This window comes from Hyaena hyaena, unplaced genomic scaffold (genome assembly GCF_003009895.1).
Source record: "Hyaena hyaena isolate Hyena2069 unplaced genomic scaffold, ASM300989v1 scaffold_639, whole genome shotgun sequence".
In the NCBI taxonomy this organism is placed as follows: domain Eukaryota; kingdom Metazoa; phylum Chordata; class Mammalia; order Carnivora; family Hyaenidae; genus Hyaena; species Hyaena hyaena.
Window position 1 is genome coordinate 739,842 of NW_024081271.1, and position 22,732 is coordinate 762,573.

The 22,732-nt window shown below is 40.6% G+C and overlaps 1 protein-coding gene across 1 annotated transcript in view; it reads right to left on the reverse strand.

Annotated features, from left to right (window-relative positions):
* Positions 1 to 22,732, reverse strand: part of NPAS3 (neuronal PAS domain protein 3) — a gene marked incomplete at its 5' end in the record, with an annotated part of 443,219 nt that overhangs the window by 127,115 nt on the left and 293,372 nt on the right. The window lies entirely within an intron of this gene.

The window sequence follows — 22,732 nt, forward strand, 5'->3', positions numbered from 1 at the left end:
GTTCAGCTGTTTTATCCATGCATCATCAAATCCTTGCATGTTTGGTGTCCACCAGATGATTGACTGAATTCTCTGGTTTTCTTATTGAGAAGTGTGGGCTTTGTAGAGGAACAGCCAGAGATAGCAGATGAGGATTTTCCTTAAAATACACAAGAGTTCCAAGATGTGTATTTATACACATCAGTACATTCGGATGGAAGAAGTGCTGCTTACAAATAGATGCAAAGGCATAATGTTTTCATTAAATATTACTCATTAGCTCGGTAATCATATGGAGAATTTTCCATGCAAAAGAGGTCAGCTGGGATCTGAACCTGCCACTTTTTCTTTCTGCTAGTATCAGCTTTTTTGACTTCAATCTAATAAGATACATAGTACAAATAGTACAAATCTCCTTGAGGGCTTTAAGAACATGCTTCATTTTGTATACTTTTTGTATCAGGCTGATTCTATAGGTTGAGAACGAACAACAAATATCAGAAGAGGGTCAGCTGAAACGGAGGCATGGCCCCTGTCTAGCTTGTGTGCTAAGGGGTTGGCTTTACCTCTGTACTCTTCTGATGGTATAATTCTTACCTCCTTCCAGGAAGAGCAATAATGCTCCTAAAATAATGTTATAGGTACTCTGACAGGGAGAGAGATATGTCAGCAACTGAACACGGAAAAGCTCTTTCCTGGGTTTCTGATGGGTTTCCCCAGTCCTCAGGGATTTAATGGTCTCAGGCCAGCTATGATGCACCCATGTGCCAGAAGTTCAGACTATCCTAAGTTTCTTGGTGGATATTTCCCTTGAATTCCTTCATACCTCATCTCCCTTTCCTGTGGAATTTGTAGCATATTTCCAAATTCCACCTGAGAGCCTGCACTCTTTCTTCCAAGAAGGAAGGTCAGGAGTGGGTGAACTGTCACAGAGAGCATAATGCCTAGAGCAATTATCATCCCCCCGAACTCCAAGTCCCAGCAAAATGATCACATCTACTCCCGGACACCATTTGATTAAAATCGTAACAGGCTACCCGTCTTCAACATCTATCAATTAATGGAGGTATAGCCAGAAAAATGGGAGGCTAAATTCAGTTTGGTTAATAGCTATTCCTGAAAAAGGCTCGCATAACTTTTACCGAAAATGAGGTACTTTCTCTTTGCTATTAAATTACACTCTCCTACTGTATTACCCGACTCCTGACTCTATCATTTTACAATAACTATTTCCTCCATTTGATATTGTTATAGAGCGTAAATCAGGATTCATAAGTGATCAGTTCCTACCCTCTGGGAGGGAGGGATTACATGGAAATAATCCCTTTAATGTGCGCCTTGCCTCTAAGCATTTCACACAGCAATAAATGGGTAAACTGACTTTGAGCAATTAAGAAATTAAATGAAACTAATAAAATGTGTGTTTTAATATTTCTTGATGGTTATTTTGTTTGGGGATTAGTGACTAGGAGGAAGTCACTCTCATTTTGCACGGAGTCCAATTGCAGCACTTTAATAAATATTTCTGTCACTTCTCAAACTCCAAGTCTTTCTTTAATACTGCAATGTGCCTTTTGGCACAGACCACAGATTGTGATAAGATGACAACACAGGTGGGAGATTAATAGATTTTTTAGGGGTGCTGGCTATTGAATATTCATGCAAGTCAGTCTTAGGGCAAGAAGGAGTAGGCCGCTGTCTCCACAGCCTGCTTTGCTCGGGTGTGCAGGCATTTCCTTTCCACGATATAATGGATGTGTCACACACGACACATCTAGAGCAAGACTGAGTCACCATGTGCTGTATTGCCTTCCTCCAGTGACCCCTAAGGGATCCTCCACCAAGATACCTCGAAGCCTAATGGGAGATGGAAAGTCATAGTCTTTATGCAATGTCCTACTCAAGGTCACACAGCATTGGGGAAAGTACCAACTACTTGGAGTCCTAACTTGACTTTGAGATCAGAATCTTTTCCTCCTCTGCTGTGTGACCTTGGACCATTTATTTAACGTCCCCCGGCTTTTAGCTTCCTATTTAGAGTTGGCCCTGGAAGTGGCGGACCTGTCCCTCTGCAGGACTCTGGGGGGGCACCACTCACATCAGATTCTACACAGAGGGCACCCCCCCCCCCACGTGAGTGTCATTCTTCAGGCAGGAATGGTGTAACGTCAGGGCCCTGAGAGCTGAGTTGAAAACAAACTTGCTCGACCTGTCTCGGGACTGATTTTGAAAATCTACTGAAACCATGCAGAAGAAATTACTTAAAAAAATTTTTTTAGGGGCACCTGGGTGGCTTAGTCGGTTAAGCGTCCGACTTTCGCTTAGGTCATGATCTCACGGTTCTCCCTCTCTCTCTGACCCTCCCCTGCTCATGCTGTCTCTCTCTCTCTCTCTCTCCAAGAAATAAATTAAAAAAAAATTTTTTTAATGTTTATTTATTATTGAGACAAACAGAGTATGAGTGGGGAAGGGGCAGAGGGAGACACAGAATCCAAAGCAGGCTCCAGGCCCTGAGCTAGCTGTCAGCACAGAGCCTGACGCAGGGCTCAAACCCATAAACTGTGAGATCATGACCCGAGCCGAAGTCGGACACGTAACTGACTGAGCCACCCAGGTCCCCCAAGAAATTAATTTTTAAGAAACGAGCAACAAAATAAGCACTGGCTGCCATTGCTACTGTTTGGTGGGTAACAAAGGCTGGTGCCCAGGCACGCACACTGTTAACCAAACCGTGGTAAGGTGTTCTAAGGTGTGTGTGGGGCCTCTGGGACATGGTTTTAATCATAAGGTGAGTCAGGAGTGATGCACACTTTGAGACTCAACTACAGCAAAAACACTATGGGTAGCTTCTGACCACTGTGTACAAGTATTTTCCATACTTTGACTAATCCTCATAACTATCTTTTGAACTGTTTCAGTAATCCCCCCATTTTACAGAAGAACCTGAATAGTAGAAAAGGCTAATGGTGGAGGTAGAATTTGGTTCAAAGTCTGCCTTAACATCCTACCACTTGTCAGATAGTTTGACTACAGTCCGAGAAGCTGAGCAGGGACCTCTGAGCTCCCCCATTAGCTTTACTCTGTTGCGAACACCGAGGGCCATGGAGGAGGGAGGCCAAGGGCAGGCAGCCTGCCCAGTCCCGTAGCTGAGGATGCTTTGCCTTCAGACTCTTAGGCCAAATAAAGATGAGAAAGCAGGTGCACTACACTGAAAAAGATATGGGGCTAGACAGAAGTTTATGGGCCTTGAGTCCTCCTCCTCCTTACATCTGTCTAGCACTTCCTTTTTTCTTAAGTATCTTTTTTCTTTTTCTTTTATTTTAGATATATAGAGAGAACAAGTGAGTGGGGAAGGAGAAGAGGGAGAGAGAAAGAATCTCAAGCAGGCTCCACACTCAGCATGGAGCCCAACACGGTGCTCTATCCCATGACCCTGGGATCATGACCTGAGCTGAAATCAAGAGTCTGAGACTTAACTGCCTAAGCCACCCAGGCGCTTCTGTCTAGCATTTTTAATATACCTCATACTGCTTTTCAATTCATTTGATTAGATTTTAGAGCTGGAAGAGACTTTAAAAACCACCCATTAATACCCTCTTATTTAATAGGTGAGAACTTAAAAACGCTTGTTCAAATTTACCCAGCTGTTTGCTGGTAAAGTAGGGCTGCAAGCGTGGTTGGCTAACTCTCAGTTAACCACTTTTCTCCCCTTGTTGATTTTCTCTCTTAGGGAGGCTGGTTAGAACTCACCTGCCACTAAATTCTGTGTCTCAAAATACACTACAGGACCCAAGACTGGGGATTTTTTACTTGGCAAACAGACATTACTTCATGTTACCTTGAAACAGGAAAAATAAATAGAGCTCCAATCCAGTGTTACTAGAGTTAATTAGATACCTTCAGTCTTCAGTTACCAACTCTTCCAAAACTTGCCCACTAAGAACCAGAACTAGTGCCTTACACACAGTAGACCTATAACAAATGTTTGCCGAATGAATAAAAGATAGATATTTAGTCCTGCCTCACCTGTGCTTGATTTGAACAAGTTTAGGTTGGTTCCTTTATTTTATTCACAGAATTTATTATTATAACATTATTTGCCTTGTAAACTGAGTTACCATATATCGCACCATAATATATTTATTTCCAGTAAGTGTTTGTTGAGTACACTGAGACTTATACGTCCTTCTATAAAAACCAACTAGCTTCACTGAGGATAGAATTATAAAAATGCCAAGAAAGTACAGGTTTTAAGGAACTCTTCAATACAGCCATCTTTTGTAACCCCCTCTCTGTAACCCCCAATCCATGATAGAACTCTGGGGTTAGTTGGTTTTCTAAAAGTTCATATAGTTTCATAAATATCCTTTCAAGTTAATGGTAGGAATTCAGAGAAATTTTCTATCAATTATGATCTACATAATGGGAAGGTATACTTTTCTCCCCTTAATATTGTGTTCTTCTGATTAGTGACAATTGCATTGTAAGGCAAATATGAGACCCTCTTCATTTTCTAATGAAGTCTAATCACCGTATGTGGTGGTAAAAAAAAAAAAAATTGTTTATTAAACTCAAGACACAGACCCAGGGGACTTTGAGTTGTTTCTCTAACCTAAGGAGGAAAAGTAAGCAGTGTTGTTTCCAACCTTGCTCACTCAGTCCATTTTTACTCCAGCTTTGTGATGCTGAGAGAGAAATTCCTGTCTTAGATTGCTTAGCGTATTAGAAAACAGCTAAGAATGTGTAAGGGGCAGGAGAGAGCCAAGGAGTAATAAACAGTCAGATCCAGGAACAACAACTGGTTTAAATTCCTTTCTCCCTGGTGCTTCCCCACTCAAAGCTACCATAGATTCCTCCAGAAAAGACTGTAGCCACTGGCGACATTGGCATAGTTAAGCTAAACATGGATTTCCTCAAATTTAATTCACATTCTGTTAGCTTGCATGCAATTTGCGCACTAGACACAGTTGATTTGGTAACTCTGAAGTTTCCCGGAAAAAAATGTAAATATATTATACAGTGGTTTCAGTTGACTTTTCCATGTAGGGTCACTGTACCCTGCTGGTAGATAGGATGGGAGACTAATTTGTCTTTTCATACATCAAGCAAGCATGTCAATAGCCTTCCCTTGGCCCCCTGGGGTGGGCAAATACTTTTTAACTACAGCGATGTACTAACAGTGCAACTCATTGAATTCGGTGCTCCTTTGATTGAGATGGTTGGGGACAAATGAGGAACAGGTAGCAATGTTGCCAGTCATCTCCATATTGGAGCAGTTTAAGGAAGATACTTTTAGAAAGAAAGGTCATAAACCTTTTTCTTCAAAAATATTTCAGTCTTAAGAATAACACAATGTTCATTTTTTATCATATAAAAAATATCACTGGAAACCTGCCATTTAAGGTGCAATTTCCTAAACCTTTACTAAGTTTTTTTAAAAAGAGATTTTGAGATTGCTGGGAGGGCGGGAGGGATTATTGGCTCCGCTCTTTTTCCAGAGTCTTTTGCTGCTGGACCCTACTCCTTCAGGGGAGGGCATCAGGCCTGAGGGGAAAAAGTGGTTTGGAAAACTTACTCCCGGGTTAGGCTTTCAGATCTACTGTAAGACCCTGGTTAGAAAATCCTGACCCAGGATAAGATGGAAATTCTATCTCAGCATGGCAGGTTAGGATTTGTAGTTTTTGGGGGGTCACATTTATATTATTGAGGGATAATAAAGTGATAAAAGAATAAAATGTAATAAGATGTGATAGCTTGATTAGCATAGGTTTTCTTTGGATTTACTGGTATCTTAATGCCATCTTCATAACTTCCTACGTATTACAGAACTCTCCTGAATATTTATGAACTGTTTTGACAGAAGCTTGATGTTCTTTACTGCTCTGTCTCATTCTATGTATTTGCTGACTTATCTGAAGAAAAACGCATAAAAGCATTGGGTTTGTTACAGAAATACATGTATAAATTAGTAGAACAAGAAGAAAGAAAGGTTCTATATCAGAATGATGAGGTAGAATGAAAAATCCTTGCAATGTCATCAAATAAGAAAATGGATCCAACTCTCTTCTTACAGATATGTTAACAGAGCCTTCCCTTAGAAGAATCTGAGCTAAAAGATATCATATCCTGTTTTTATTTTACCTTCAGAAATAAACATTTCAGCTCCTTTGGGAATCAGTGAGGCCAAGTACTTTTTTGTTGTTGTTTTTTGTATGATTTTCTATAACCCCTGGAGTGCCCGACTTGAGAATTTGCAGCCACAGCATCCAAAGAGAATACTGCCTACCCTAGTTCTGAACTTTGATTAAGAAGTGCCAGAAGATAATTCCAGTGGATTTCCTAGTTCTTGGAGAAGAAAGAAAAAGGCTGTTGGAGAAATGCAACAAAAGGACAAATAGAGAACAAATTGCAGACACTGCTTCAAATTTAGGCACACTTATGCAGAACAGTATGTTCCTTTTATGACTATCACTCCCAACAGTTGAATTGATCAAGGACACCGATTGTTCAATATTCAAAAGTTTGAGATGGGTCATTACTTAGACTACAATTGAGCATATTTGAATACTCTAGAAATAGTCTGGGTATAAAACAGACCCTGACTTTTGAGATCTCCCCCATTTTTTTATTTCTGCTTAAGAAATAAATCACATACTATCTTTCATTTTTTCCATCTATGGTTCAGACATTTCTCCATCACCCAGTATTAGGAAAGCAGTGGTCTTAGAATAGTTTTGATATGTCAATATCCTTTTCCTTTCATTAAGAGACACTGGTTAAAAGAAGAACCTAGAGAATGCTGTAATACTGAAGGGACATTACATCACAGGAATGAGCCCAGGGATTTGTGAAAGTGACTAAATCAAGAAATTTTAGAACCTTGCTTTACAAGGTTCCTATAGTTTTGAAGTTTTAAAGCGTTTAGAGGGCAGGAAAGGCCAACTTTTTAGTATTTATCACAGTGCTGAGAAGGAAAAAAGGATGCAATTGGAGGTTACATCATAGTAAAAAGTGAAATGATGCCAAGAAAGAAGGATTAACAATCTTGAAAGAAATTGAAGTCAATCTCCCTTTTCTGAAGATCAAACGAATAGTAAGATGTCACTTTCAAAGCTTCCTCATTACCTTGGTAGGAAGGAGACCAATCAACATAAAATACTTGATATTGGCAGAGTTAATCCATCATCCTCAAATTTTATATGGTTCAATATTTGTCATTTAAATCTAGATAGACATTGAGATGCATGTTATACATAGCCAGACTTCAGTATCAACTTATCTTCATTTCTGTTTGTTTTTGTTATTGTCATAGTTTTGTCCTTCTTTTGGTCAAATGAACAAGAAAAAGTAGAAACACTTATGAGTTAAGATGAAATTTAAATTTTTTCCTGATTTTTAAACAGCCCGTTTGTTTTCAAGAAAGATACATGGATAAGGTCAACAGTAATAATTATGGGGTTGACTTTTCCATTTGTTATGAATTTTTTTAATGTTTATTTTTGAGAGAGAGAGGGAGACACAGAATCTGAAGCAGGCTCTGAGCTTGTCAGCACAGGGCTTGAACTTGTGAACTGTGAGAACATGACCTGAGCCAAAACCGGATGATTAACCAGTTGAGCCACACAGATGCCCCTCCATTTGTGGTTGAAAGTTTCATAGGACTATTTTATTCTAGTCATAGGAAAACAATGCGGCTTATAGGACTAACACTTTGGATATGCTGCATGTGCATAAACAGAGTTAATCACACCTGATTGTTTTTAAAAGGGCTACTCTGATGTAAGCCCCCACCAGGAGCTAAGTCACCATGTTTAAATGATGCTGTTGAGAGAAACGACGACAGCAAACAAACAAGACAGGTTTAAGAAAGATAATTTGTACATCTCAAGAGATAGTTATGTTTAAGAGAAAGCAAAACAGACGGAGGATCTTGTTCAACAGACATGTTGGTTTCTGAGATTTAGGTCATGCCATAGCTGCCATAATTGAAACCACTGGCCCTCCCCCTATGGTCTATCACTATGAAGGGTCTTGTAAGAAAGCTCATTCAAAAAAAATCACAAGGTCTACAAAAATACTTTAGAAAGTGGGTGTCAAATGAATCTGGAGTTCGTAACCCAATGAAGAGAACAAGAAGGAATAAAATCCTCTTTGCTGTCATCAATTACCCTTCCAGAACATTTCCTGTTGGTATCTTTTAGTACATCTTGGGAACTTCCTGAAAGCCATGTGGGCACATGGGGCCAGTGTATCACTTATTCCTCGTGAATTACCATAAGGAAATGGCCTAATACACTTCTATTTTATTTTGGCTGTTGTAACTACCAACTGTGGTAGTGTTTGAGATTATTTTCTATGAAGCAAGTCAATACCCTGAGCACTCTCTAGGTGCTATTTTAAAGGAATAAGTTAAATTCACAACTGTTTAATAACAGACTGTGAGTTAGTCTTGTTAGAATAGGGAATGTAAATAGAACTGGCAAGTAGAGAAAATGAGTCACTCCACAGGCTAAAAGCAGTGCTGTGTTGCTTAAGATATTTGAGGGTGGGAGTTTGATGGCGGTGGGGGAAATAAGTCCTTTTGGGAATCTGATAAATTCTATCTTCTGTCTCACCAGAAAAATGCTCTGATAACACACATATATAATTTGGCATTTTATGTTAGGGGTTTCAGACCTCTCTGGAGTTCATCCATGAATGTTTTCTGGAGCTGTGCAGTCTAATATGGTAATCACATGTGGTCAGCCTGAATGAGAATATGCTATAAGGCTAAAATAACACTAGGTTTCACTTAATGTAAAAAAAGAATGCAATCCAATGTACTTATTTAATAAGTACATTGGATAACAATGTACAATATTGTTACATATTATTTTAGATATGTTAAATATAATAATGATTAAAATTAATCTCACCTATTTTTTACTTTTTAAAATGTGGCTACTATAAAATTGAAATTACATACGTGATTTCAAGTATATTTCTTGTTGACAGTGTTGCTCTAGAACCTTAGAATCCCTGGAGAAGAACATGTAGTATTAGAATACCGTGAAATTGGGATGCCTGGGTGGCTCAGTCGGTTAAGTGTCTGACTTCGGCTTAGGTCATGATCTCATGGTTTGTGAGTTTGAGCCCCATGTCAGACTCTGAGCTATCAACACAGAGCCTGAAGCCTGCTTCAGATATTGTGTCTCTCTCTCTCCCTGCGCTCCTCCCCCCTGACCCCGGCTCATGCTCAATCTCTCTCTCAAAAATAAAGATTAAAAAAAAAAAAAAAAAAAGAATACCATGAAATTGGTATTAAAGGGAAGGTGTAAGAGAATAAAAAATCAAAATAGAGGAATGTCTTTAGAATAAAAGGCCTACATTTTTAGATTTAATCTACAATTTAATTAAAAGACTTTAGTCGCTCAAGTATTTATCAGTCATTTGCTCTCCATAAGACAGTGAATTTGGCTTAGGGGCATAAAAAGAAACATTAAAACTTAGCCTCTGTCCCCAAGGAGCTTACAGTCCACTTGGAAGTGAGAAGACAAAGACTTGCAGAGTTAAATGATATGACAAAAATATCTGACAGCACAACACAGTACTGGGTAAGGTGTAATTTGAGCTCTTAACCTGATGGAAATCTCTTGGGGATTGCCTTAAAATTGCAGAATCTGGATGCCTACAAATTCTAGCTCCACAGCTGTAGGTTTGGGCCCAAGACCTTGTATTTTTAAGAAGCTCCTGTGTGATGTGGACACTGCTAACTCATGATCGACACTTTGAGTAGCACTGGCATGGATCAGTCCAGAAGTGGCTATAAACCGAAGGTGTCTGGGAAGGCAATTCCTATGCTGCTTCCATATAGAGAAGAAAAGTAGAAAGGATAGGTGATTTTGATGAGAAGATGGGAGCAATCCAAGACACAACAGGGTCTACAGTGGAGCTCAGAAAGGCAGGAGTGGTGTGCTACACAAGCCTAGGGCAGTGGGAAGTGAATGCTAGATGATTCATTTGGGCCCTAAGGAGATAGATCTATGCTAATATTCATTAGCTTTTTATTTTTCCTTTTAAAACACTGAAAAACAGCTTCAATAAGTCATGTATAGAAAGTGTCATATGTTGTTTTTCTTCTCAAGTGTCTATGTCAAAGATAATTGACTCCTATAAACCTAAGGCTGAAATAATTGCCACACTTTGAACTAACTTCCTGTCCCACACGCTAAGCCCTGAATCCAAGATTCTCATCTTACTTGTTCTTATATCTAGCAGACACTAATCAACTCCGTTTTTATGATGGTTTCCCTTGATGGAGCACAAAACCCATGGCGCACTGTGCAGTTTTGAAGCCAGTGCCTTCCTTCTCCAAAGAGACTTTAATAGGTTTTTCGTCTTTTTGCCTGACCATGCATCCAACAGAGGTCGTGCCCAATTTTTCCTTCTAGGACAGACAAGGAGCAGCAGGTTCATGCTGAGGGACCACAAAAGCTTAAGGTATGTGATCTATTATCCCAACCCCAGCTACTTTAGCTATCTGTGTATTTCCCTGTTATTTAGAGACGGTGCCATGGCTCAGTAACTGAAAAACCCTTACAAACTTTTGCTGTAGGTGTGAACTAACAGCCATTTGTAATACACACCTGCTTCCATAAGAGAAGCTTGGTACGTTGGAAATTAGAAAAAGCACCTGTAGTGTGGTCCTTTACTGATTTTAACTGAATTTACCAATTCATTTGACAAGCTTTACATATGGTCATCGAAACCTTCAAGTTTTGCCGTATCCCATAAGTTTTGCTTTAAAAACCAATAGAACAAAAAATATATTGGTTGAGAAAGGTTGGGGGTGGGTGGGAAGAGAGGGGTGAAAACTTATCAAAAGTAAAATTGGATTAAGAGTCAATCAAAATCCAACTGTGAATTTATCATTTCAATGAATTTCAATGAATGGTTTAAAATCTGTTTGAAATCTATTTGAAAATGAATATGTAATAATATAGACATATCTCCTTTTCAAAGCCAGTATTGTCAGATGTATTCGGAGCATTATAATTCATGAACAGAGTAGATGACTATTTGAAAAGTATTAAAATGAGCTGACTTTTCAATACAAGTGTCTTCACAATAAGTTTTTCTATTCTGGGCAATTCAGAAATGTAGACAATTGTGCTAGAAAAATAATATGTATTGTAATATTCATTGTACAGTAGTAGTGTAGTAAGTGGCAATTCTGGACATTACAAGAGACACAAGGATTATTTTCTGTGATTGCACAGAGAATACTTGGATTTCTTGTGAAGCTTTTGCATTGGAAATGAGATTCATCAGTCTGAACAGGGCAGGGTTAGAGCCCTTAGCAACATGCTTATTTTGTAGAAGGTCACTCAATAATAACTTCCTCTGCCCTCCAAGCTTATTAAGACTGACTGGCATATATTAATGAAAACACCTGATTCTCCAACCATAAAACCCAGACAAAGACTTTATTTTAATATTAAGGAAGGAACCCTTAATTAGCAGGGTTTCAAAAATGTCAGCTTCTTCTATTAGCTGTTCTGGTCCATCAAAGCCATAATCCCTACTGTCAAATTTCATCACATGATAGACAGTTTGCCGGCTGTCTTTTTTTTTTTTTTTTTTTTTTTAACTGATCCTACTGACTGAAGCTTTTTAAAAAATTTTTTATTTTGCCATCACATTTTACAACTCATTGTGCATTTGCCTGTTACACTCTTGATTTTACTACTTTCAAAGAGTCTTAGCACATGTCAGCTCAAAAAGGTGGGGGGAAACAGTACTGAAACACAAGTAGTACATGTGAATACATATGCATTCTTAGACGTATAATTAAGGATTCTTGGAAGACCTGGGCTTGCTTATATTGCTTGCCCTCGTGAGTATGTAAATGTGCTGTCCCGAAAACAGAGGCAAATAAAACAATCTCAGAGATGATTTCCCATTTTTTGACGTATCAAGGAGAAGGGGGCAAATTCTAAGGAAGAACCCAGGATTTTTTACAGTAAACGCTCATCACTGTTAACCATTAACACACCTGTTTGTTGCAAAGAATTCATTAGAGCATCTCTGGCTTTGCATTGCCCTTCAGAAGCAAGATAAAATGACTGCACCCAGCAGGACAGGATAAATACACAGCTCTTCAAGTATTTGGGTTTTAATCTGATTCAAAACATTTGCTGTTGATTAAATCCTTTTGCAAATTGAAAAATTCAGGCTATCAATACTGAGGGGAATATAAAAACACAAAACCAAACCAAACCAAGGATGACTCAAGGATTTCATGGGAACTTTTGTGAAGACTCAACTGCAGCTCTTGCTTTATCCATGGGAGAGCATGAAAGCCTCAAGGGCAAGAATTTTAGTGTTCTGGAATGAATTAAGATGAATAGAAGCTCAAGAATGAACTGATGGAGGTGGCTGAGACTTGGCAGAGACTGGTAAACTCATACCTGTGCTCTTTCATGAGGATCTGGCGCTTCATCAGAGAACATGGTGTGTTTCTGTAGTTCACCTATTTGGGATCACTGAAGGAATGGGCAAACTGCATCCATTTTTGCTAGCACCCAGGTATTCAGTTTCCCCCTTTTGCTTTAACATTTTTTCTTCCTAGACTCCAGGCTAGAAAGGCTATCCCTCTTGTCATTTTGCATATCCTTTACTTAGCCACTTCTTCCATGTGGAACACTCCAGCTCTCTGCTGAGCTTTGGGAGAACTGCCCAGGGGAGAGCTGGGGTGATCTCAAATCCCCATGCTCAACATTCAGCGGTTTTCACATTAGTGAAGCTCGCTTGGGTTCCTTTATGCCCAGGAAGAAGTCTTTGTTTCCATCACTGACCATCCCTTTGATTTTCTTAGCATCTATTCTATTGTCTCATTAGCCCTGCATATCTGTGGACACAAAGCAAAGCCAAATAATCCCAATTTCAAGTCACTAATGAGTCATTATTACTGTAATGCTACTTTGTTGCTTCCATTGATGAAATTGAGAGAGTTGAAGGTACGCTTTCTGGTAACCTATTAGCTGAATTTACAGCCAGCCCTTTCATACTATCTAATGGCTATGGGTGACTGTCCACAATTACAAAGTCTCTTATTCTAGTTTTAATTGCATCATTTAGAAGTAAAGTCCCATAGCTGAGACTGATGAGTTCCTGCCTTTTCTGCTGAGCATTTAAAGAGGCACCTTCCAGGATAGCTAGGCAAGCAGGGAATGTTTCTTGGACAAAAAAAAATTGTTTAGGTATTCAGGACAGCCAGGTGCAATTTCAAGACTAATGGTATACGCAAAGTGGGCTATGTTTTGGAAGGATTTCTAATATTTCCTTTTACATGCTTCTAATGGAGAATATTGGTTAGGAATGCAGACTCTAAAGGCATGTGACCTGGGATCAAGACCATTACCCATCTTGGGCAAGTTACTTTACTATTTCTGCAACTATAAAATATAGCAAATAATGTCGTCTACCTAACTGTTGTCAAAATGAAGTAAGATAGCACATGCAATGTGCTCCACAAAGCATATACTGAGTGATCAGTGGTTGTACCCATCTGTTAATTCACTGGAGTAAGTAAGCGTCCTGAGGGCAGAAGCCATTTTTGTTTAATTCTCTGCTATGACTCCTGGTACTCGGTAGGCAATCCCTTTATGTTGAACAAGTGAATAAATAGCATTCCAATTTTGCTGAGAAATGAGCTGATTTCAAGGGTTTGGTCAATGTTTGAGTTCCAGAGTAATATGGTGGCTTATTGATTTTGCTTATCCATTCATCATATTAACAGAAGCCCATGCTTGGGCCATCAAGTCTAATCTGCTGGGACTTTCAATCAAATCTGTGGCACAGTCATTAGGACCTCAACAAAGCCACTTGCATTTGATTTAGAAGCACATTAATAAAGTAAGGTAAATGGGGAATGATCATGAGTTTCATGTTGAACAGAAAGATAAACTAGATCTTTCGGGGATCACAGATCCTTTGAGACCCTGATGAAAAGCACAGTCTCCTTCTTCAGCTTCTCTCTCACATGGCAGATAATGAGGCCATCTACAGATTTTTTGGAGCCAACTTAATGTAGTGCCTCGGAGGTACTTCAGAGGCACTACATTATCACTTCCCAACTAGAACAGCTCTATATTGGTGTGTTTTATCTGCTTTTGGTGTTTTGAAAAGGTTTGGCTTGAAAGAAAACATGGATTGGTATGCCTTGTCCCATTAATATTGTCACCTTAATGTAGTCTTTCCAGTTTTCTATTCCCAGAACTCTGCTTCGATATACCCGATGTACTGTACTGTGGCAACAAGTCAAGGACTGTGGTTCTCACACTACTTTTAACAACACAATTTTGATAAGCATTGGCCTGGGAAGCAAAAGTCTGTTTTTGTTTTTGGGTTTTTTTTTTTTTTTTACATCCCCTCCCCTTGTCAATACTGATTCTTGGAACGAGGTTGGAGAAGTCCCTGTATCTTTTTTGTGTCTCCATTTTTAAATTTGAAATCATGACAGCTAATCCCTGCTTCTTATGATGGTGATAGAGAGTGAATTAAAAAACACCCATAAAACGTTTGAAGCACATAAGAAAATTCCCCCTGGATTTACACAGTCTCTACTTATAGAAGAGTGGAAGCCTCAAAGGTGAAAGAAACAGTGACAGGGAGCTCATGCAAGGCTCTCCGTCTTTTCAGGCAGAGAAACGGAGAGTAGTGTGGTTGGTATCCCAGAAAATCAATACCCAACATTTGTAGGAGCTTTGAGGAGTGTGTACTTGGAGCAAGAGGCAACCTTTGGTTAGAAAAGTCAGCATTTGTATCTCTCCTGCAGTTTGACATTCCGCATCTGGAACAGAATGTTCTCCACTAAGACTAAGATGCGTTCCTTCCTACCTCCCCGTTATAAAGGTAACACTGTTATTTTTTTACGGAATGTGCATAATTAATGTTGTGGTTTTGGACAACTTTATGTGCAAAATAGATTTGTGGGGACTATTTTTGCCATTGGCAGCCAGAATAGTGCTGAGTCGTCAGGACCTGGTCCAGGAAGGTATTAATGCAGGGATGGATAAAATATGTACTGATTCCCTCATTCTCTTTCTTAAAACAATTTAATGTGTACTGTAGGGAAATTTTCTCTAACCAGTGTTCATCTCCAGTCTTTAAAATGTCATACTTGCAGAAGAAATAGAAATGACTTGTTCCAGAAACTGAAGGAACCTAATCCTTTTCTAGAAGGAAGGCTTCTTAAGGTCTGGGGTGTTATCGTATTTATCTTTATAGTTCCCAAGATACCTAGCACTGTGCTCAATAAATATTTATTGATTTGATTGATTATCTCAAAATGCTTTCTGATATGTTGCCTTTTTCCTCCCCCAAAGGCCCTAATTGTCAGAGGAAGACCAGAGATTCTGAACTTGAGGGCGCTGCCAACGCCTACATCCAGTGCAGGATCAGGTCAGGTAATCACTTCTGCCTCACATTCCAGTGCTCTACTTTGTTTGAGACACTGCACTGATTGGAGGCAGGGTTGCATTTTTGACTTGGGAGTTGGAAAGGGCTGGGTTTAAAACTTAGCTATGTCAATTTCCATGTGAGCCTGAAGAGGTTGTTTAACCTTTGCAAGCCTCCATTTTCTCACCTGTAAAATGGAAATTGTGTACTTACTCTTAGGATTGATGAGTAATGTGCTTACCATACAATAAGGAGTTAATAAACGGTAGCCATAATTATAGTAGTTATCACCCATGTGTACTCTTTCGCCAGATAAGAGAAATCAATACACGCACACAGCACAGAATTCTGCAAAAATATTTAGAAATTCCCCAACCTGTTACTACTCATGTTTTCAACGTGTCTCAACCATATCCTCTTCAAGTCCATCTAGTTGTAAAAACAGCCTGATTAAACAGTGAGAATTTGATACTATGCTTGTTTTTTTTTTTTTTTTTGCCTCATTAGCACAACAGTGTGAACGGCCGGAGCAGGGGGGGGGGGGGGGGGGGGGGGCTGGCTGCACCTGAGTTGGGTGGCAGAGCAGGATACTAAAGGGAAAAGGACTCTTGTGGCTTCCGGAGTCACCTACATCCTTTTGCAAGGCTGAGTCAGTATCCCTAGTCCTACTGGCATGTGTACGATTTCTTCACTTTCACAGCTCTCTCTCACTTACTGTCTTTAAGTCACATAGTTTGGTTTTCACGTATTCAGACAAGAATGCCCTAACTGCACGGGTTAGATTGGGAGCTGAGAGCTCCGGAGCAGAACCACCCTGGTGGAAAGCACGAGACCTGGCAGCCGTCCAGTACCACTCACGTGGGAGGAGCCTGGCGGAGACGGGACAAGAAGGTCACGGCCGCAAAGGTTTGGGGAACAGTACTATGGTTCAGTGATGATGAAACCATGTACGTTTCTTACAACAGGAATGACACAGAGGAAGATGAATCTGTACACCACACTGCCATGAAGAAGAAAGCCCCCAGGAAGTGCCTTGGCAGTGAGGGAGAGGTCGTGGAGGATGACACTCATGAAGGGGAAAGACTGCAGAGGCAGCGAATGTGACAGGCCCCGGTGGAGCCCAGGACACGGCGGTAAAATACACAGCAGCGGCCCCTAACCATTACGGATGCTGTCCCGGTGGCAAGCGTCCACCCGCGATTCCTGGCAGAATTGCCAGCAAGGTCAAAGTGGGGAAAGGAGGATGCATGGGGAGAGCCCTCCAAGGCCAGCCTCTGCAGCACACAGTTCACAGGTGGCCACAGGTGCAGAGCCGAGGGGCGGCAACCATGGTCTTCCAACCCTCGGGTGCAGGGAGAAGTGCTGGAGGGCGCTATACTTGGGTGCAGAAGAACAAGGTGGACCAGTGAGACAGTTTGTATGGCACTTACAGACCACCATGCTGCTGGGGGCCCTCTGGCCAAAGACCACTGAGAGAAGACAAGGAAAGTGAATGAGAGGAGACCCAAGGTCAGCAGCCACCTCAGTGCTGGTACTTGGTACTGCGTCAGCTTCAGTGACCCAGGCAGATGCCCAGCAACCCCTAAACCACAATATGGCAGGAACACAAAAGCAGCCTGGCTGAGAATTTGTCTGGTCCCGAGGTGGGGCAGGGCAGGGCTGAGTAAATGTGGCTTACATCTCTACCATCATCCCGTGTAGTCATCCAACAAGAAGAAACGAGTATGAAATTCCAGCAATGAGAAAATGAATGAAAAGACTGAGGCCGAAGATCAGAAGTGCTTGCTTTTTGCCCCCTTACCAGATAACTAGAACTATCTGCATTATCTGTGCACCATGGGGTTTTTATTTTTACCTTAAAGACATGTCTCTTGTCATTTGGTAATGATAAATGTGTTTTCTTCTCTCTCTCTTTTAAAGTCTGGCTTTTCTCGGGGCGCCTGGGTGGCTTAGTCGGTTAAGTGTCCGACTTTCGCTTAGGTCATGATCTCGCGGTTCGTGGGTTCGAGCCCCACGTCGGGCTCTGTGCTGACTGCCAGCTCAGAGCCTGGAGCCTGTTTCAGTCTATGACTCCCTCTCTCTCTGACCCTCCCCTGCTCACGCTGTCTCTCTCTCTCTCCTAGAAATAAATAAAAACATTAAAAAAAAAAAATTTAAAGTCTGGCTTTTCTCAACACATCTTGAAAGGTCGTTAATGGCTTCATGTCTGGTCAAGTTGAGACGTTTAAGAACCTCATTTTTAATTTGTAATAAAAGTTTACAACCTGATTTTTTTTCCAAAAAAGTCAACAAACAGCAAGTACCTGTTAATAAAGGTCTTAAATGTAAATAAAAAGAATATTGTAGATATGCTATTGTTTCTATGAATTTTCTACTAGTGGGGAAGGCACATATCTACCCTGTTGTGTGAAAGACTTCAAAAAGCCACACACATGCATCTCAGGAAAGCATAAGAGTTGAGTTGCTCTAAAACAAATAATGTAAAAACGAACCAACAAAGATGTAAGGAAAATGGTTATGCTGTTTTTTAACTTAATACCTTTTCTAGTCTGAGCTGGTCCCAGGATGTCTTTGGAGAAATTCAGACATACACCCAAGAAAAGGTGATGGAGATTTGGGTTTCAGCCTCAGATTTAAGATAAACACTGTTACTGCGTGGGGGTTATTTATTCTCATGAGGTTCAGTATGTTCATGTATAAAAGAAAGACCGAATTAAAAAGATGGTCTATCTACTCTTCCTCTTTGTACCACCTTCATCTTTATTTATTTATTTATTCTTGAGAAAGAGACAGTGAGACAGAGTGTGAACGGGGGAGGAACAGAGAGAATGGGAGACACAGAGTCTGAAGTGGGATCCAGGCTCTGAGCTGTCAGCACAGAGCCTGACGCGGGGCTTGAAATCACGAACCATAAGATCATGACCTGGGCCGAAGTCACACACCCAACTGACTGAGCCACCCAGGTGCCCCATCCTCATCTTTAAAATGGAGTAATCATATTTACCTTGCTAGGTATCTTGTGGACTAAATAAGGCTGTGTGCATAAGCGGATAAGGCAATATCCAGTGGAACATATGCAGTCAGAAAAGCCTAGGTCCCTCTCCCTTTTCTCATTTTAAGTTTCTTTCAATTTAGAATACTTGGGACTCATTGGTCATATGTGATGATCTTCATTAGCCATGTTCCTGAATAAGGCTATTATTACAATAGACACACCTGTCATCCATTCCCTGTGAGTGACTTGACTCATGATTTTTAGAATCAAGGGTCAAACTGACTCTCAACTGTCTAGTGCTGAAAGAAGCCCTATATAAATAATTTGAAATACAAATATTTATTCATCAACAGTTGGCTAGTCAGCAGCCTGGTATGCTCTGTACACATTTTGAGAGCAGATGGCTTATATTTTTTAAACTTAAAACTCAAACAATAAAGACAGAGATTATATCCAAAAAGTTTAAATGTCCTTCCATTTTTGGAATGTGCCTTTTCTTAGAGCTCCAAAGTCCCAGTCTTTGGGCATTAAAGGAAAAAAAAAAAAAAAACCTCAACAAACACAGGAACCCAATCACTTTTTTTTCTTCACTGTTAGGAGAGGTTACGACATAAAAGGTCTATGTGGTAGTCCCAGAGAGTGAACTGAAATTTGTCTAGGATGCAAAGGAGACTTTGTTAACACTGGCAAATTCAGGGCCAGTGTAGCAGAATTAATACAATGTCAATTTTTCTTTGTGTCTCTAACGGTTTCCTATTATCCTGATAAGTGGGGAGCCATTTCACTTCTTTTATTGATATAGCTGTGAAAAAGAATTAGATTTCAACACTTATGTAACTGAGATTAATTGATTGATTAGATTATTAATTAAATATTCCATTAAATTTGCTTTTGAAAAAAAAATGGCATAGGATTGTGAATTCCCCAAGGCGTTTTTTCCCCCCTGACCTATGGAAGAATAAACAAGGAAATGCATAACTAAACATTGTATCTTATCTTGTAAGCGAGAATTTAGCCCCGCAGAAGCACCGCTATGTAGAAAATTTACTCTGCTGGCTGGCTGTTTTGTAAGACTACTTTATCCATATCCCAGTACAAAGCGAAGAGACTTTTCTCCTTTGTGAATAACCCACGGAAATCAGTGAGCAGCTAAGAAAATGATCTGGGTATCGCACAGCTAGGCACATCTCTCTCTACACAAAACCCGGCCTGTTTTAGTTGGGAATAAAATGGTTTACCTAAAACTTCCAATCATGCAGTGTTTCAGGGATCTGTGGAAAAATAAAAACAGCAAGTGGCCTTTCAGGTAACCCATAATTAAAAGCAATTTTGAGCTGTCTTTTCAGGGAACCTACCCAGGGGAAGTATTTGCTACCTGTTTGACCTTCACGATTGTGAGTCCTTGGCAGTGTCAACGACCCTCTGAACTGAATTCAAAACTAATCTCTGATAGAAAAAGAGAAACAGAATTCATGCAAATCATATTAATTCCAACATTTCCCCAGTGAGCTGGGTATAAACTACAGCCTAATTAAATATTTTTTAACGATGTGAGTAATTTTTGCCAAGGGGCGGATTCAGGGGAAAATTTAATATGAGATCACAAAAGCTGTTCCCAGCGTTGATTCTGTAAATTAATGACTATCTGCCTTATGATAAAAACATGCTGCCAAGAATGAAAATGAAGTCGGCAAAGCTTGCTCTATTTGTCTAACAACCAAATATACAGAATGCAAAACTTTAAAGGGAATGGGAAATTTCCATTGTGTTTGTGTGATATCTTCAGGATAAAGACACACCATGCTGACAACCCAATAAGCAGCTTTAAGGCACCATCAGCAATATGGGGCCATTTTTAGGTTGTCGCTGTCAAGGTCCAGGGACCTGTTTTAAAGCCGCCAGTTTGTTAAAAAATTAGACACCGCTTGTTTCCGAAAGAGAATTAAGGTGGCTCACAATAAGGGACACACACACACAACATTCAAGCCAAGACGGAAGGTCAGAAACATATCAAGGGCAGGTACTCAATTATTTGGTACAAATTTTGCCAGCGTTACAGCCCCGTGGATTCCTTCCTGGGACTGACCGTTTCCATACCCATCTTGATCCTCAGGGCAGTTCATTCCGGAGACCTGAATTGGATTGCTGTCCAAGGTCATGGGGGTGAAAAATGGAGGCGAATACAGCAAGCGACGGGATGATGTCAACACAGCCGTAGGCAGCTTACTGCCTCTAAATCTATAAATGGCAGTGGACAAAAGGGGGCCTGGTAGAAAAGGCTTTTCTTGCCTGCTCAGGTCCAATTCGGGAATGGAGCTGCCCCTGTGTTCAGACTCCTGTTTTAGGAAGCGCTGTGACAAAAAAGCAACTTGGCATAGGTTACGGGAAAGCAAGGCATGATGCCTGAATCAAAGCCAGGGGACAAGTCCCTCATCTCACTTGGCTTTCTGAGGGCATCCTGCTTCTAATGACTCCTGTAGTTAACACCCCGAAGTTGCCGGCGGCCCCCTGTGACAGATGACTTGGGCTCTGCTAGGCCCTGGTCATTAGGCCAGCCCATCACAAGGGTTTTAGGAGCTGTATTTATTTAAATTTCTGTCGGTGCCCAGCGATGGAGATTGAATTTACAGTCTTTCAATTAGAAGGTCATCTGTGCTAACTAGTGCACCACTGCCTCATTATAATCATAAAATTAGTGAGAAAAGACTGGCATGAGTAATATGGAAACGCCGGCTTCAAAGGTGAAAAGGTGCTGTTTCCTCGGGTTACAGCAGAAGAGAATGCAGCCGCGTGCTCTTGATCAGTAAATATTCCCATTTAGAGCAAAGGGAAGTCCTTGAAGCCCGTTACGACAAAATAGAAGGCTGGTAAGACAATTTTATAGGAATACATACAAATACACCTCAGATACAAATATTTACTGAGAGAGTTTCCCTATTTACATGTAAGTTTTCCTTGCAAATTAAAAATGAATAAAAGTAGCAGGGACATCTCCAAAGCTTAGCTTTTGATTTTTTAACCTTATTTGTCCAAAATCTGAGTTGATCTTTAGGGAACAATTCAAAATAAAACAAACGCAATACGGTCAAGGCTGAGAAGGAGAATGTGTTATGGCCAGCTGTATACCGGTACGTAGTGCCAAACCTTACCACATTAGAACTTGGAGATAAATACTGTGAAGTGGACGCTATAAACTAAGTCACTGGGTGCTACTTAATTAGCGTTTTCGTACACTAGAAATGTTATTCCAGAAACAGGAGGGGCACCTGGGTGGTTCCTTTGGTTAAGTGCCAACTTTGGCTCAGGTCGTGATCTCCTGAGTTTGAGCCCTGCGTTAGGCTCTGTACTGACAGCTCAGAGCCTGCTTCAGATTCTTTGTCATCCCCTCTCTCTGACCCTCTCCTGCTCCCTCTCTACCTCTCTCTCTCTCTCTCTCAAAAATAAACAAACATTAAAAATAATTTTTAAAAAACCCAGAAAAAGGAAAACGAGCCATCAAGGAGCAGCTCAGTCCAAATTAAAAGGGGAAAACACTTAACTGTTTATATCTCTCGGGGCTTCTTGTGCCAGTTTTCTTATCCAATCCTTCTAATGACCTGGTGCAAAGCGGGTATTTTATTCTTAATGTACAGGGGACGTAGTAGTCGTGTAGAGAAAAGGCACAATTCTCGTACCTCCAGCCTGGAAATAAATGACAGGGCTGGGCTAGAGACCCAGCTCTGACTTCAAAGGTCACACTCGTTTCTCTACGGAATTTTAATCCTTATTTCGGTTTTTATTTTTATTTATTTTGAGATAGAGAGCGAGCGAGCGAACTGGTGAAGGAGGGGCAGAGAGACAGGGAGAAAGGATCTGAAGTGGGCTCTGTGCCATCAGCACAGAGCCTGGTGTGGGGCTTGAACTCCCCAACTGTGAGAACATGACCTAAGCTGAAATCAACAGTCTGATGGTTAACTGACTGAGCCACCCAGGTACCTCTATCCTAATTTCTGATATATTAATTAAGATGGTACTTCTTTTGGGGCACCTGGGTGGCTTAGTCGGTTAAGCGTCCGACTTTCGCTTAGGTCATGATCTTGTGGTTCGTGGGTTCAAGCCCTGCTTTGGGCTCTGTGCTGACTGCCAACTCAGAGCCTGGAGCCTGTTTCAGAGTCTGTGACTCCCTCTCTCTCTGACCCTCCCCTGCTCCTGCTGTCTCTCTCTCTCTCCTAGAAATAAATTAAAAAAACATTAAAAAAAAAAAAAGATGGTACTTCTTTTAAGTACATTTCAATTTTCTTAACCCACGGAGATAGTCGAGGGACTTGGTTAATACAA